This window comes from Lithobates pipiens, unplaced genomic scaffold, assembly GCF_037356315.1.
Source record: "Lithobates pipiens isolate NorthernLeopardFrog02 unplaced genomic scaffold, aLitPip1_a1.2 Scaffold_16, whole genome shotgun sequence".
Lineage (NCBI taxonomy): Eukaryota > Metazoa > Chordata > Amphibia > Anura > Ranidae > Lithobates > Lithobates pipiens.
Window position 1 is genome coordinate 553,048,598 of NW_027507748.1, and position 14,225 is coordinate 553,062,822.

General features: G+C 49.5%; 1 protein-coding gene across 2 annotated transcripts in view; it reads right to left on the reverse strand.

The window, feature by feature from the left end:
• BAZ2A (bromodomain adjacent to zinc finger domain 2A) overlaps positions 1-14,225 on the reverse strand; it is a 161,371-nt gene that overhangs the window by 96,139 nt on the left and 51,007 nt on the right. Inside the window, exon 1 of one of the 2 annotated variants that reach the window (XM_077483473.1) lies at positions 1,043-1,505. The exons of the other annotated variant lie outside the window; for it this stretch is intronic. The gene's annotated coding sequence lies outside the window, so the exon portion shown is untranslated. Of the gene's footprint in view, positions 1-1,042; positions 1,506-14,225 lie in introns of those variants that run through there. 2 annotated transcript variants of the gene reach the window in all.

Below are 14,225 nucleotides of genomic sequence, written 5' to 3' on the forward strand. Positions count from 1 at the left end.
AGGGGTCCTGCGTGACTCCCAAACATTGCACTCTCCTTGTGTTGTGATCACGCAATAAATTATCCGTTTGGACGCTATTTACGTCGTTCCATGGTGTGCTCCTAGAAGAGATCTTCATTGTGGGAAGTACAAGCACCCCCCACTGCCCAAGAACAGTTGCAATCGCAGCCGGTCCCTGCTGAACCGGCTACGATTTGAACAGTGTATGACCAGCCATAAGGATCTTAGATTGTAAGCTCCTTGAGCGCAGGGATTGATGTGAATGTATGACATATATGTAAAGTGCTGCCTAAATTGGCAGTGCTATATAAATACCTGTAATAAAAGAAAACGAATGCAGCCATCACATCTAAGAATTGATAAGCTGCAATAATAAATCTTTGCTTTTGAGCTCAATACCACTTTAAGTATACATTTAAAGAAATACTGAAGCTGGCAAGTGTGACCACTGGCAATGTTAGCAGAAAGTTTGCGTGATGGACAAAGCCCTGCCGAAGCCCTGGCAGGGGAAAGTACAGCTTTGTGGAACAATGGAGGAGGTTGCGGGGCTCTGCTCCATTTGCTGGTGAAGTGTGATGGTGTGATTCATCCACATTAGAGAAAGTATTCAATCATAAAATGGTGAAGATGGGGGTTGGGGGGGGGTGATTGCTCCATCCAGGTCCATGATGTTTACACACAATGCACAGCCAGCATCCTGCACACGGCTGGATGAGTAGAAGTTTTCCCATGTTGGTGGTGGGTGAGGAGGATGAGGACTGGTATTAGAGGAGGAATGGGGACAATACAGGAAGAGGCTGGATGGAGGAGCACAGCTCTCCTCCAATTAATGAGTGTGATTCGGATTATTAACAAGGAGGCCATTTCATGTGAGCCTGGGCCTGTCTCCTCACAGGATCCTTCCCCTCACCTCATACACTCCCATATATTATCACCCCCACAACTTAATTGAGAGTGCAGGGTGACGGACCCCCGGCCGTGTCCCCCCCCCACCTCTGACTCGAGCCCCGCACAGCCGCCGCCCGGACTGTCTTGTACTCACCTGGGCCGGAGCTGAAGGTAGGTTGGGGAGCGGAGCGGGCCTGTTCTCACATGGTGTCCCCGGCCTGGCCTGAGCAGGACGAGGCCGCGGCTCCTAGGCTGAGCGTGTGAGTGAACGAGCCAGGCAGGAAGTACGGAGGAGGCCGCCGGGTCCTAGAGGCAGCACCGCCCGCCTAACTTCTCCCCCGCTGTCCCACACACGGCGGGCGCTGCTGGAGACAGAAGAGGTGCGCTGGAGAGGGTTCCTATGGAGACCAATCAGAATTCCTCTTCAATAGGCTCTAAAAGAAAATCAAATGTCACACCTGATTGGTCGTTGTTGGTCACAACTCCGTTTCTGTGCCCGGTTTGTGTTCATTTGTAACGCAGAAGCCCCTCTGTGGTGGTAGTGTGCGATATTACTGAAGAGAGAGGGGTGGGGGGACATAGGGATACATGGAGGAGTGTGTGTCATAGAGGGCTTCATCCTGCAGGAAGGGGGTATATTTTGCCACTGGATATCGAGCCATCAGTTTACACAGCACTTCACCTACAGTGCCTTGAAAAAGCATTCATACCCCTTGAAATTTTCACATGTTGTCATGTTACAACCAAAAACGTATTTTATTTGGATTTTACGTGATAGACCGACAGAAAGTGGCACATAATTGTGAAGTAAAATGAAAATGATAAATGTTTTTTACATTTTTTTACAAATAAATGTGTGAAAAGTGTGGCGTGCATTTGTATTCAGCCCCCTTTACTACGTTCCCCCTAAATAACCTAACCTAACTAATCCTAGAGGAACCAGTTGCCTTCAGAAGTCTCCTAATTAGTAAATATAATCCACCTGTGTGTAATGTAAACTCAGTATTATTACATCCATTCTGTGAAGCCCTCAGAGGTTAGTTAGAGAACAAACACCACCATGAAGGCCAAGGAACACACCAGACAGGTCAGGGATAAAGTTGTGGAGAAGTCTGAAGTGGGGTTAGGTTATAAAAAAAATCCCAAAGCTTAAACATCTCATGACAGAGGCGGCTCTTTAATTAGGCAAATTAGGCGATTGCCTTAGGCCTCGCCCTCAGAAGGGCCTCGCGGGCCGCGGGCGCCTAATTTGCCTGACAGGAAACAGTGTGCGGACTCGGGAGTGGAACGCTCAGTGTGTGTTGCCGGGTGGGCGAGCGGGCGGGTGCTACACATAGACGCCGCGCCGCCTGTCTGAGCTGATGAGCCTCTACCGCCGCCGCCGCGGACGAGTTAGATGACATCAATCATCTCGGCTCAGTCAGGCTGCATCCAAAACACAGCTCCACCGCTGCGGCGCTGTCCTAGCCTTTTCCCAGTCGGCGGCCCCAGTGCATGGCGGGAGTTGTAGTTCTACACAGCACAGACAACAGACTTGGGCCTCTGGTGCCCGTGCTGTGCAGAGACTACAACTCCCAGATTGCACTGCATGAGGCCAGGGAGCGCAAAGACAACATCACCTGTCGCCGGCTTCGTTCTTATGCTGCCTTTAGTAGTGTAGAAGACTGAGGAGCAGGTACAGTACATGCATCATCATGCTGTCAGCTGTCTGTACATAATACATTACCCGGTCTTGCTATGGTCTCATGGCCAGTACCCTGACTGTCACAGTCTCATGGTCTGTCTCTGTCTCACAGTCTACCCCTAGTACCCTGTCTGTCTCACTGTCTACCCCCAGTACCCTGTCTGTCTCACTGTCTACCCCCAGTACCCTGTCTGTCTCACTGTCTACCCCTAGTACCCTGTCTGTCTCACTGTCTACCCCCAGTACCCTGTCTGTCTCACTGTCTACCCCCAGTACCCTGTCTGTCTCACTGTCTACCCCCAGTACCCTGTCTGTCTCACTGTCTACCCCCAGTACCCTGTCTGTCTCACTGTCTACCCCCAGTACCCTGTCTGTCTCACTGTCTACCCCCAGTACCCTGTCTGTCTCACTGTCTGCCCCCAGTACCCTGTCTGTCTCACTGTCTACCCCTAGTACCCTGTCTGTCTCACTGTCTACCCCTAGTACCCTGTCTGTCTCACTGTCTACCCCCAGTACCCTGTCTGTCTCACTGTCTGCCCCCAGTACCCTGTCTGTCTCACTGTCTACCCCCAGTAGCCTGTCTGTCTCACTGTCTGCCCCCAGTACCCTGTCTGTCTCACTGTCTACCCCCAGTACCCTGTCTGTCTCACTGTCTGCCCCCAGTACCCTGTCTGTCTCACTGTCTACCCCCAGTACCCTGTCTGTCTCACTGTCTGCCCCCAGTACCCTGTCTGTCTCACTGTCTGCCCCCAGTACCCTGTCTGTCTCACTGTCTGCCCCCAGTACCCTGTCTGTCTCACTGTCTGCCCCCAGTACCCTGTCTGTCTCACTGTCTGCCCCCAGTACCCTGTCTGTCTCACTGTCTGCCCCCAGTACCCTGTCTGTCTCACTGTCTGCCCCCAGTACCCTGTCTGTCTCACTGTCTGCCCCCAGTACCCTGTCTGTCTCACTGTCTGCCCCCAGTACCCTGTCTGTCTCACTGTCTGCCCCCAGTACCCTGTCTGTCTCACTGTCTGCCCCCAGTACCCTGTCTGTCTCACTGTCTGTCCCCAGTACCCTGTCTGTCTCACTGTCTGTCCCCAGTACCCTGTCTGTCTCACTGTCTGCCCCCAGTACCCTGTCTGTCTCACTGTCTGCCCCCAGTACCCTGTCTGTCTCACTGTCTGCCCCCAGTACCCTGTCTGTCTCACTGTCTGCCCCCAGTACCCTGTCTGTCTCACTGTCTGTCCCCAGTACCCTGTCTGTCTCACTGTCTGCCCCCAGTACCCTGTCTGTCTCACTGTCTGCCCCCAGTACCCTGTCTGTCTCACTGTCTGCCCCCAGTACCCTGTCTGTCTCACTGTCTACCCCCAGTACCCTGTCTGTCTCACTGTCTACCCCCAGTACCCTGTCTGTCTCACTGTCTACCCCCAGTACCCTGTCTGTCTCACTGTCTACCCCCAGTAGCCTGTCTGTCTCACTGTCTGCCCCCAGTACCCTGTCTGTCTCACTGTCTACCCCCAGTACCCTGTCTGTCTCACTGTCTGCCCCCAGTACCCTGTCTGTCTCACTGTCTGCCCCCAGTACCCTGTCTGTCTCACTGTCTGCCCCCAGTACCCTGTCTGTCTCACTGTCTGCCCCCAGTACCCTGTCTGTCTCACTGTCTGCCCCCAGTACCCTGTCTGTCTCACTGTCTGCCCCCAGTACCCTGTCTGTCTCACTGTCTGCCCCCAGTACCCTGTCTGTCTCACTGTCTGCCCCCAGTACCCTGTCTGTCTCACTGTCTGCCCCCAGTACCCTGTCTGTCTCACTGTCTGTCCCCAGTACCCTGTCTGTCTCACTGTCTGTCCCCAGTACCATGTCTGTCTCACTGTCTGTCCCCAGTACCCTGTCTGTCTCACTGTCTGTCCCCAGTACCCTGTCTGTCTCACTGTCTGTCCCCAGTACCCTGTCTGTCTCACTGTATGTCCCCAGTACCCTATCTGTCTCACTGTCTGTCCCCAGTACCCTGTCTGTCTCACTGTCTGTCCCCAGTACCCTGTCTGTCTCACTGTCTGTCCCCAGTACCCTGTCTGTCTCACTGTCTGTCCCCAGTACCCTGTCTGTCTCACTGTCTGTCCCCAGTACCCTGTCTGTCTCACTGTCTGTCCCCAGTACCCTTTCTGTCTCACTGTCTGTCCCCAGTACCCTGTCTGTCTCACTGTCTGTCCCCAGTACCCTGTCTGTCTCACTGTCTGTCCCCAGTACCCTGTCTGTCCCCAGTATCCTGTCTCTCTCACTGTCTGTCCCCAGTACCCTGTCTGTCTCTCACTGTCTGTCCCCAGTACCCTGTCTGTCTCTCACTGTCTGTCCCCAGTACCCTTTCTGTCTCTCACGGTCTGTCCCCAGTACCCTGTCTGTCTCACGGTCTGTCCCCAGTACCCTGTCTGTCTCTCACGGTCTGTCCCCAGTACCCTGTCTGTCTCTCACGGTCTGTCCCCAGTACCCTGTCTGTCTCTCACGGTCTGTCCCCAGTACCCTGTCTGTCTCTCACGGTCTGTCCCCAGTACCCTATCTGTCTCTCGGTCTGTCCCCAGTACCCTGTCTGTCTCTCCGTCTGTCCTCAGTACCCTGTCTGTCTCTCACGGTCTGTCCCAGTACCCTGTCTGTCTCTCACGCTCTATCCCCAGTACCCTGTCTGTCTCATGGTCTGTCCCCAGTACCCTGTTTGTCTCACGGTCTGTCCCCAGTACCCTGTCTGTCTCTCGGTCTGTCCCCAGTACCCTGTCTGTCTCTCACGGTCTGTCCCCAGTACCCTGTCTGTCTCTCACGGTCTGTCGCCAGTACCCTGTCTGTCTCTCACGGTCTGTCCCCAGTACCCTGTCTGTCTCTCACGGTCTGTCCCCAGTACCCTGTCTGTCTCTCACGGTCTGTCCCCAGTACCCTGTCTGTCTCTCACGGTCTGTCCCCAGTACCCTGTCTGTCTCTCACGGTCTGTCCCCAGTACCCTGTCTGTCTCTCACGGTCTGTCCCCAGTACCCTATCTGTCTCTCGGTCTGTCCCCAGTACCCTGTCTGTCTCTCCGTCTGTCCTCAGTACCCTGTCTGTCTCTCACGGTCTGTCCCAGTACCCTGTCTGTCTCTCACGCTCTATCCCCAGTACCCTGTCTGTCTCACGGTCTGTCCCCAGTACCCTGTTTGTCTCACGGTCTGTCCCCAGTACCCTGTCTGTCTCACGGTCTGTCCCCAGTACCCTGTCTGTCTCTCGGTCTGTCCCCAGTACCCTGTCTGTCTCTCACGGTCTGTCCCCAGTACCCTGTCTGTCTCTCACGGTCTGTCCCCAGTACCCTGTCTGTCTCTCACGGTCTGTCCCCAGTACCCTGTCTGTCTCTCACGGTCTGTCCCCAGTACCCTGTCTGTCTCTCACGGTCTGTCCCCAGTACCCTGTCTGTCTCTCACGGTCTGTCCCCAGTACCCTGTCTGTCTCTCACGGTCTGTCCCCAGTACCCTGTCTGTCCCCAGTATCCTGTCTCTCTCACTGTCTGTCCCCAGTACCCTGTCTGTCTCTCACGGTCTGTCCTCAGTACCCTGTCTGTCTCTCACGGTCTGTCCTCAGTACCCTGTCTGTCTCTCACGGTCTGTCCTCAGTACCCTGTCTGTCTCTCACGGTCTGTCCTCAGTACCCTGTCTGTCTCTCACGGTCTGTCCCCAGTACCCTGTCTGTCTCTCACGGTCTGTCCCCAGTACCCTGTCTGTCTCTCACGGTCTGTCCCCAGTACCCTGTCTGTCTGTCATGGTCTCATGGTCTGTACCTTGTCTCAGTGCTGTGTCTTGGCCTAGGCTGACAAGGCCCAGGCCTAGGGCAGCACTTTGCAGGGGCACCAAAATAGCCACCCCGCACAGTGGCGGCTGCATTTGATGAGGCACAGTGGCAGCTGCCTTTGATGGGGCACAGTGGCAGCTGCCTTTGATGGGGCACAGTGGCAGCTGCATTTGATGGGCACGGTGGCTGCATTTGATGGTACAGTGAGGCTGCAATTTATTTATTTTTTTTCTTTAAAAAAAAAAAATTTTGAGCACCAGCCGCTACTGGGTGGGATCATCATTGTGCCGCTTCTCCTTACTCACACAGTCTCTGACCATCTCCTGTGCACAGTCTCTGTAGATCAAACAGAAGCATCTTCCTTGGCTGTAAAGGATAGGAGAGTTAAATTCCACTTTAAGGCTGTCAGCAGATTGGCCTCTACAAACTGTAGAGTGAATGGGGCCTCATGCCTAAGTTTTGCCTAAGGCCTCACAAAGTCTAGAGCCGCCTCTGTCTCATGAAGCACTGTTCAATCCATCATCCGAAAATAGAGTATGACACAACTGCAAACATACCAAGACATGGTCGTCCACCTAAACTGACAGACCAGGCAAGGAGAGCATTGATCAGAGAAGCAGCCAAAAGGCCCATGATAACTCTGGAGGAGCTGCTGAGATCCACAGCTCTTATGAGAGAATCTGTCCACAAGACAACTATTAGTAATGCACTCCACAAATCTGGCCTTTATGGAAGAGTGGCAAGAAGAAAGCCATTGTCGAAAGAAAGCCATAAGAAGTCCTTTTTGCAGTTTGCGAGAAACCATGTGGGGGACACAGCAAACATGTGGAAGGAGGTGTTCTGGTCAGATGAGACCAAAATTGAACTTTTTAGCCTAAAAGCAAAACGGTATGTGTGGTGGAAAACGAACACTGCACATCACCCTGAACACACCATCCCAACCCTGAAACATGGTGGTGGCAGCATCATGTTATGGGGATGCTTTTCATCAGCAGGGACAGGGAAGCTGGTCAGAGTTGATGGAAGATGGATGGAGCCAAATACAGGGCAATCTTAGAAGAAAACCTGTTATGCACACAGTCGGACATTCCGATGACAAAATCCGTCAGATTTTTTCAGACGGATTTTGGCCCAAACTTGTTTGGCATACACACGGTCGCACAAAGTTGTCAGAAAATCTGATCGTTTAGAAGGAGGTGACGTACAACACCTATGACAGGAATATAAAGAGGCCAGTAGCCAATAGCTTTGGTCTCGTAATTTATTCTGAGCATGCATGGCACTTTGTGCGTCGGAATTGCCTAAACACGATCGGAATTTAAACAATCAGATTTTGTTGTCGGAAAATTATAGATCCAGATCTCAAACTTTGTGTGAAGAAAAAGAAAAAGTCCGATGGAGCCCACACACAATGGGAATTTCCGACAACACAATCCGATCGCACATTTTTAGTCGGAAAGTCCGAGCATGTGTGCGCAGCATAAGAGGCTGCAAAAGACTTGAGACTGGGTGCAGGTTCACCTTCCAGCAGGACAATGAGCCTAAACATCCAGCCAGAGCTGCAATGGAATGGTTTATATATAATATATATATATATATATATATATATATACACACACACACACATATATATACATATGTTATATATATATATATATTATACCGATTATTAGTTAGTTTTAAGCAAATCTGTCATTGTCATCTAAAAAAAAAAAAAAAAAGAAGAGTACCTATGGGCCATACTGTAGCAGCCAGTAGCACACTGTCGGCTGCAGTCTTCTAGCTTCCTTCCAGCTAGCCAGGCGGGCGGCAGCAGCTCCTCGCTCCTCTAGGTCACATCTCCCTGCGCTCCTGAGTCCTCCCACCGCCTCCGGCTGTGAGTGATGTCACGCCGCTGGCAGGGACTAGTCTACGAGACTTCTCCGTAGGGCGGAGTAATACAGCACTTGAAGCCAGCGTAGGGAAGGGAGGATGCAGGAGAGGCGGAGCGCACTCGGCAAGGCACACACTGTCAGTGCTGCTGGGTGCTGAGTGACTGTCTGTGAGGGCGGCGGCCATGGCAGAACTTTACCTGCCGACTGCGCCCCCCCTCTTCTAACAAATGGTACTGCCCAGGGCACGTGTCCCTTCCGCCCCTGCCTTGTATCGGCCCTGCATGTGATTGCCTGATTAAAATTTGTGATACCAAGCAGTTAAACAGGTGTACCTAATAAAGTGGCCAGTGAGTGTATATAGCGCTGTCAATTTACGCAGCACTTCACACACACACACATATATATATATATATATATATATATATATATATATATTAGTACATTTCCTGCCCTCAAGGAGCATACAATCTTTTTTTTTTTGCCTACAGTACTTGGTATTCCCAGGCAGAACCCCATCCAAGTACTAACTAGACTTGACCCTACTTAGCTTCCAAGATCAAACATGTTCAGGGTGATGTGACTGTAGGCAATTCCAATCTAAGGTCCCTAACTCACATTCATACATAAATAGACATACCGTATATACTCGAGTATAGGCCGACCCGAATATAAGCCGAGGCCCCCAATTTACCCCCAAAAAAACTGGCAAACTTATTGACTCGTGTATAAGCCGAGGGTGAGACATGCCTGTCCATCCCTGTGTGTGTGTCCGTCCATCCCTGTGTGTCCGTCCATCCCTGTGTGTCCGTCCATCCATCCCTGTGTGTGTGTGTGTCCATCCATCCATCCATCCCTGTGTGTGTGTGTCTCCATCCATCCATCCATCCCTGTGTGTGTGTGTCTCCATCCATCCATCCCTGTGTGTGTGTGTCTCCATCCATCCATCCATCCCTGTGTGTGTGTGTCCATGTGTGTGTGTGTGTGTGTGTGTGTGTGTGTGTCCAGCCTACCTGTGTCCCGAGCCCGTGCCTTGCCTCCTTGCCTCCGTCCCGTGCCGTGCCTTGCCTCCTTGCCTCCGTCCCGTGCCGTGCCTTGCCTCCGTCCCGTGTCGTGCCTTGCCTCCGTCCCGTCCCGTGTCGTGCCTTGCCTCCGTCCCGTGCCTTGCCAGGATCGCCGCTCTTCGTCGGCGCCTCGGCGGCCATTCTATCCTTCAAACGCCGCGCCTCCGCCTCCGCCTTCGCCTGTGATAGGCGGAACACTGAATTTCCCAGCAGCCTGTGTTCCGCCTATCACGGACATCGTCTCATCCTCGTCCGTAGTACGAGGATGAGACGATGTCCGTGATAGGCGGAACACAGGCTGCTGGGAAATTCAGTGTTCCGCCTATCACAGGCGAAGGCGGAGGCGGAGGCGCGGCGTTTGAAGGATAGAATGTCCGCTGTCTGTCTGCTCGACACGCTGATCGAGCAGGCAGACAGCGATGACTCGAGTATAAGCCGAGGGGGGCACTTTCAGCCTCAAAAAAGAGGCTGAAAATCTCGGCTTATACTCGAGTATATACGGTACTAAGGCCAATTTAGATAGGAGCCAATTCACTTAACCAGTATGTCTTTTTTGAGTGGGAGGAAACCCACACAGGCACAGGGAGAACATGCAAACTCTAGGCAGGTAATGTGGTTGGGATTCAAACCAGCAACCCTAGTGCTGCCAGGCAGAAGTGTTAACCACTTAGCCATGATATAGGTTATTGCAAACCCTATCTACACCAATCAGCCATATCTTTATGACCACCCTCCTCATATTGAGTAAGTATCCCTTTTGCTGTCAAAACAGCCCTGACTCATCAAGGTATGAATGACCACTACACTAGACCTCTGGAGATATGCTGTGGTATCTGGCACGAAGCCGTCAGTAGCAGATCCTTTAAAAAGGAAGTAAACAGTGTGAGTTTGGTCAATATTTACAGTACCTATAGGTAAGCCTTATTATAGGCTTACCTATAGGTACAAACAGTCCAGGGAAGTTTACTTCCTCTTTAAAGCATTTTTAAAGGCAAACATTTTTTTTTAAAATAACAAACATGTCATACTTACCTGCTCTCTGTAATGATTTTGCACAGGACAGCCCTGATCCTCCTCTTCTTGGATCCCCCGACAGTGCCCCTGTCCCCTCCCCCTTCTGAGTGCCCTCACAGAAGGCTGCTTGTTTTGGGGGCTCTCGTGCATGCTGGCCTCTGAGCTGCCTCTGTGTGTCTATGAGACACATAAAGCGCTGTACAGCCCTGCCCCCCCCCCCTCACTGGCTTTGATTGACAGCAGTGGGAGCCAATGGCTCGCAATGCTGTGTCCTAGCCAGTGAAGAGGGAGAGACCCGGGAGAGCTTCTTCTCTTGTGCACATCACTGGATCAGGCTCAGGTTAGTATAAGGGGGAGCTGCATACTCAAGGTTTTTGACCTTCATGTTTTTAGCCTTTAGAATCACTTTAAAGCTGGGTACACACTATAAGAAAGTCGATTTCAACTTTCCAAACCAAAATTTCCAAAGGGACAAACGCCAAAAACATTTTGCATATGTGAACATAACTAACGATTTTTGTTTAATGTGTACTCTTTTCATACAGTTTTCATAGGAGAATAATCAGATATGAAAGACTGCACATGATCAGAAACAATAAACAACAAAAAAAAGCTTTTGTCGTACAAAAATTTTTCTATATTAGTTCCATTCTCTGTTTCGACCTGCTGTGAAACATTTAGGAAAAGTTGACAATCTTTTTCCTGATTTTATTATAGTGTGTCCTTAAGTCCTGTAAGTTGAGGTTACCGGACTTGTTTTTCCAGCACTTCCCACAGATGCTCGATTGGATTGAAATCTGGAGAATTCAGAGGCCATATCAACATCTCAAACCATTCTTCAAACTATTTTTGCAGTGTGGCAGGGTATATTATCCTGCTGAAAGAAGCCACTGCCATCAGGGAATACCATTTCCATGAAGAGATATACTTCATCAGCAACAATGTTTAGGAAGGTGGTACATGTTAACTAACAGCCACATGAATGGCAGGACCCAAAGTTTCCCTGCAGAGAATTGGCTTCTTCTCATACTGCATCCTGGTACCATCTCTCCCCAGGTAAGCAACACACACACACCTGGCTATCCACATGATGTACAGTATGAGAAAATGTAATTCATCAGACCAGGCCACCTACTTCCATTGTTCCGTTGGTCCAGTTCTGATGCTCACATGCCCATTGTAGGTGTTTTTGGCTGTGGACTCTGGTCAGCATGGGCACCATGTTGGCAGGTAGGCATCCCCATACAATGCAAAGTGGTAGGTCCATTTTTTCTGCTTTCAAAAAATCAACATGAGGGACAACATGTTTACTAGCTGCCTAATATATTTCAACAGCAAGCATAAGGATTTGAGCCAAATTGTAATGGCTAGACAATGGGTCAGAGCATCTCCAATGCTGCAGCTATTGTGGGATGTTGACAGTCTGCAGTGGTCAAACTCAAGACCTATCAAAAGTGGTCCACGGAATGAAAACTGGAGAATCAGTAACAGGGTCATGGGCAGCCAAAGCTCATTCATGCACGTGGAGAGCAAAGGCTGGCCTGAGTAGTCTGATCCAATAGAAGAACTACTGTAGCTCAAATTGCTGATGAATTAATGGTGGTTCCAATAGAAAGGTGTCAGAACACATAGTGCATCGCAGTTTGTTGTGTATAAGGCTGCAGAGTGGTTAGGATGCCCATGCTGACCCTCGTCTACAGCCAAATTCCCTTACAATGGGCATATGAGCATCAGAACTGGAACACAGAGTAAAGAAAGAAGGTGGCCTGGTCTATGAATTTAAGAATGGTTTGAGGAACACAACGAGTCTGAGATGTTGACTTGGCTTCCAAATTCTCCAGATTATAATGCAATTGAACATCTGCGAGATGTGCTGACAAAAAAAAAGTCTGATCCATGGAGGCCCCACCTTGTAACCTACAGTACTTAAAGGATCTTCTATTAATGACTTGGTGCCAGATACCACAGCATAGCTTAAGAGGTCTAGTGGAGCCCATGCCTCAATGGGTTATGGAGGGTAGTCATAATTTTATGGCTGATTGGGGTAAAGTGCAAAACAATTAGATAAGGGGGTCTATCTTGCAGAAAGGGGGCATATGACAACCATGCGGCTTATTGAAAACCCTATCTATAGCACTCGTTTGCTGGGGCAGTCACCACATCATTCATTTGTGCCTGAGTCTTCACTCCGTCACTTTTAGCTATAGATTTTCATTTGTGTGGTGGGTGTGGGAAGATTCTACCACATAATCCTTATCTAGAATGTTTAATTTGTGTCTGAGAGTTAATTTACAAAGTGTCGAATTTTAAAGCAGCCTTTAAAGAGGAAGTAAACCCTGATGGGTTTACTTCTTCTTTGATTCCCTGCAAAGGTAAAGCATAGTGGACTACTATGCATCGCATAGTAGTCCATTATGTGTCACTTACCTGACACAGGAGCCAGCGAAGTCACCGCTGTCCCCTGTAGTTCCAAGCGTCCATCCTGTAGTTCCGAGCGTCGTTCTTGGTGGGTCTCGCTGCTCCGGCGCTGTGATTCGCCGGAGCAGCGATGACGTCACTCCCGCGCATGGGCACAGGAGCCGACACTCGCGGCATATCGCCGCGATCTGCGGCTTACCCAGTGCGCCTGCGCGCCGCTGTCTACGGCTAATGCGCCGTAGACAGCTGTGGCTGTCTTCAGGTAAATATCTCCTAAACCGTATAGGTTTAGGAGATATTTCTTGGACCTACAGGTAAGCCTTAATCTAGGCTTACCTGTAGGTCAAAGTGGTTTGTAAGGGTTTACAACCACTTTAACACACACTAGTGTTAATGAGCATTTTTGATGTGTTACTCATATGTTCAAGTTGTGTCAGGTGATGCTTCTCTAACATCCTGTGAGATTTTATTTTCCAATGTTTTTTTACAAGTCTAATATGGGAAATTATCACTTTGCAACTACTGTATGCCTTGTTAAATGCACTGTAAATGCCATAGGCACATTTACAGTGTGTTTTGGGCACGTTTCAATAAAAAGGAATGGAGGCAGTTGCAGAGTGTCAGTGCCTGCTGATCTCTGCAGGCAGTGTTATTTTTGCCTTGCCACAGCACAAGACATAGCTAACACTGCATGTGTACACCTCCATTCATTTCTTATTTTAACAATTTAGTAGTAAAAATACAACCCAACTGCCTTTTTTCAACAGCTATGTAAAAGAGCCCTTAGAGTCACCATATCACAAATGAAGAGAGGTGCATCACTCCTACTTATAACCCTCTTATTACCGCATCACTCTTATCTATAACTTTGTCATCTGTGGGAGATGGGGGTCATAACATCACCCCTATTTGTAACTCACTTCATTTGTTTCTGAGGGGGTTACCAGATCATTCTTATCTATAACTTTCTTCTTCTGTGCTTGGAGGAGTTACCACAACACTCCTATCTAAGTATCTATATTTCTCTAAATTTATGTTTGGCAAGTTTAACCACATCCCTCTTATTCCTAATTCTGTTTGGGTTGGGGGGCTCATTATAGCACTTATGTACACCTTTTTTGGTCTGTGGGGTTTACCACTGCACTCTTTTTTATAACTTTCTTTTCTCTTTTTTTGGGGCTTCATTGATTATTTGAAAATGCTGTTATATTGGCAAATAGTGTTGAAACAAGTGCTGAAGCCCCAATGTATTTAAAGAAAAAGTCTGGGGTTTCAGAAAACAAACCTACATACTAGAGCTGCACGATTCCGGCTAAAACGAGAATAACGATTTTTTTGCTTAGAAGATAGATCACGATTCTCTCACGATTCTCACGGCGTATCATCTTTCACATGAAAACAAAAAAAATTGTGCTAACTTTACTGGTTTTTTATTTTTTATTTATTGAAGTGTATTTTTTTCCCCAAAAATTACATTTGAAAGACTGCTGGGCAAATACAGTGTGA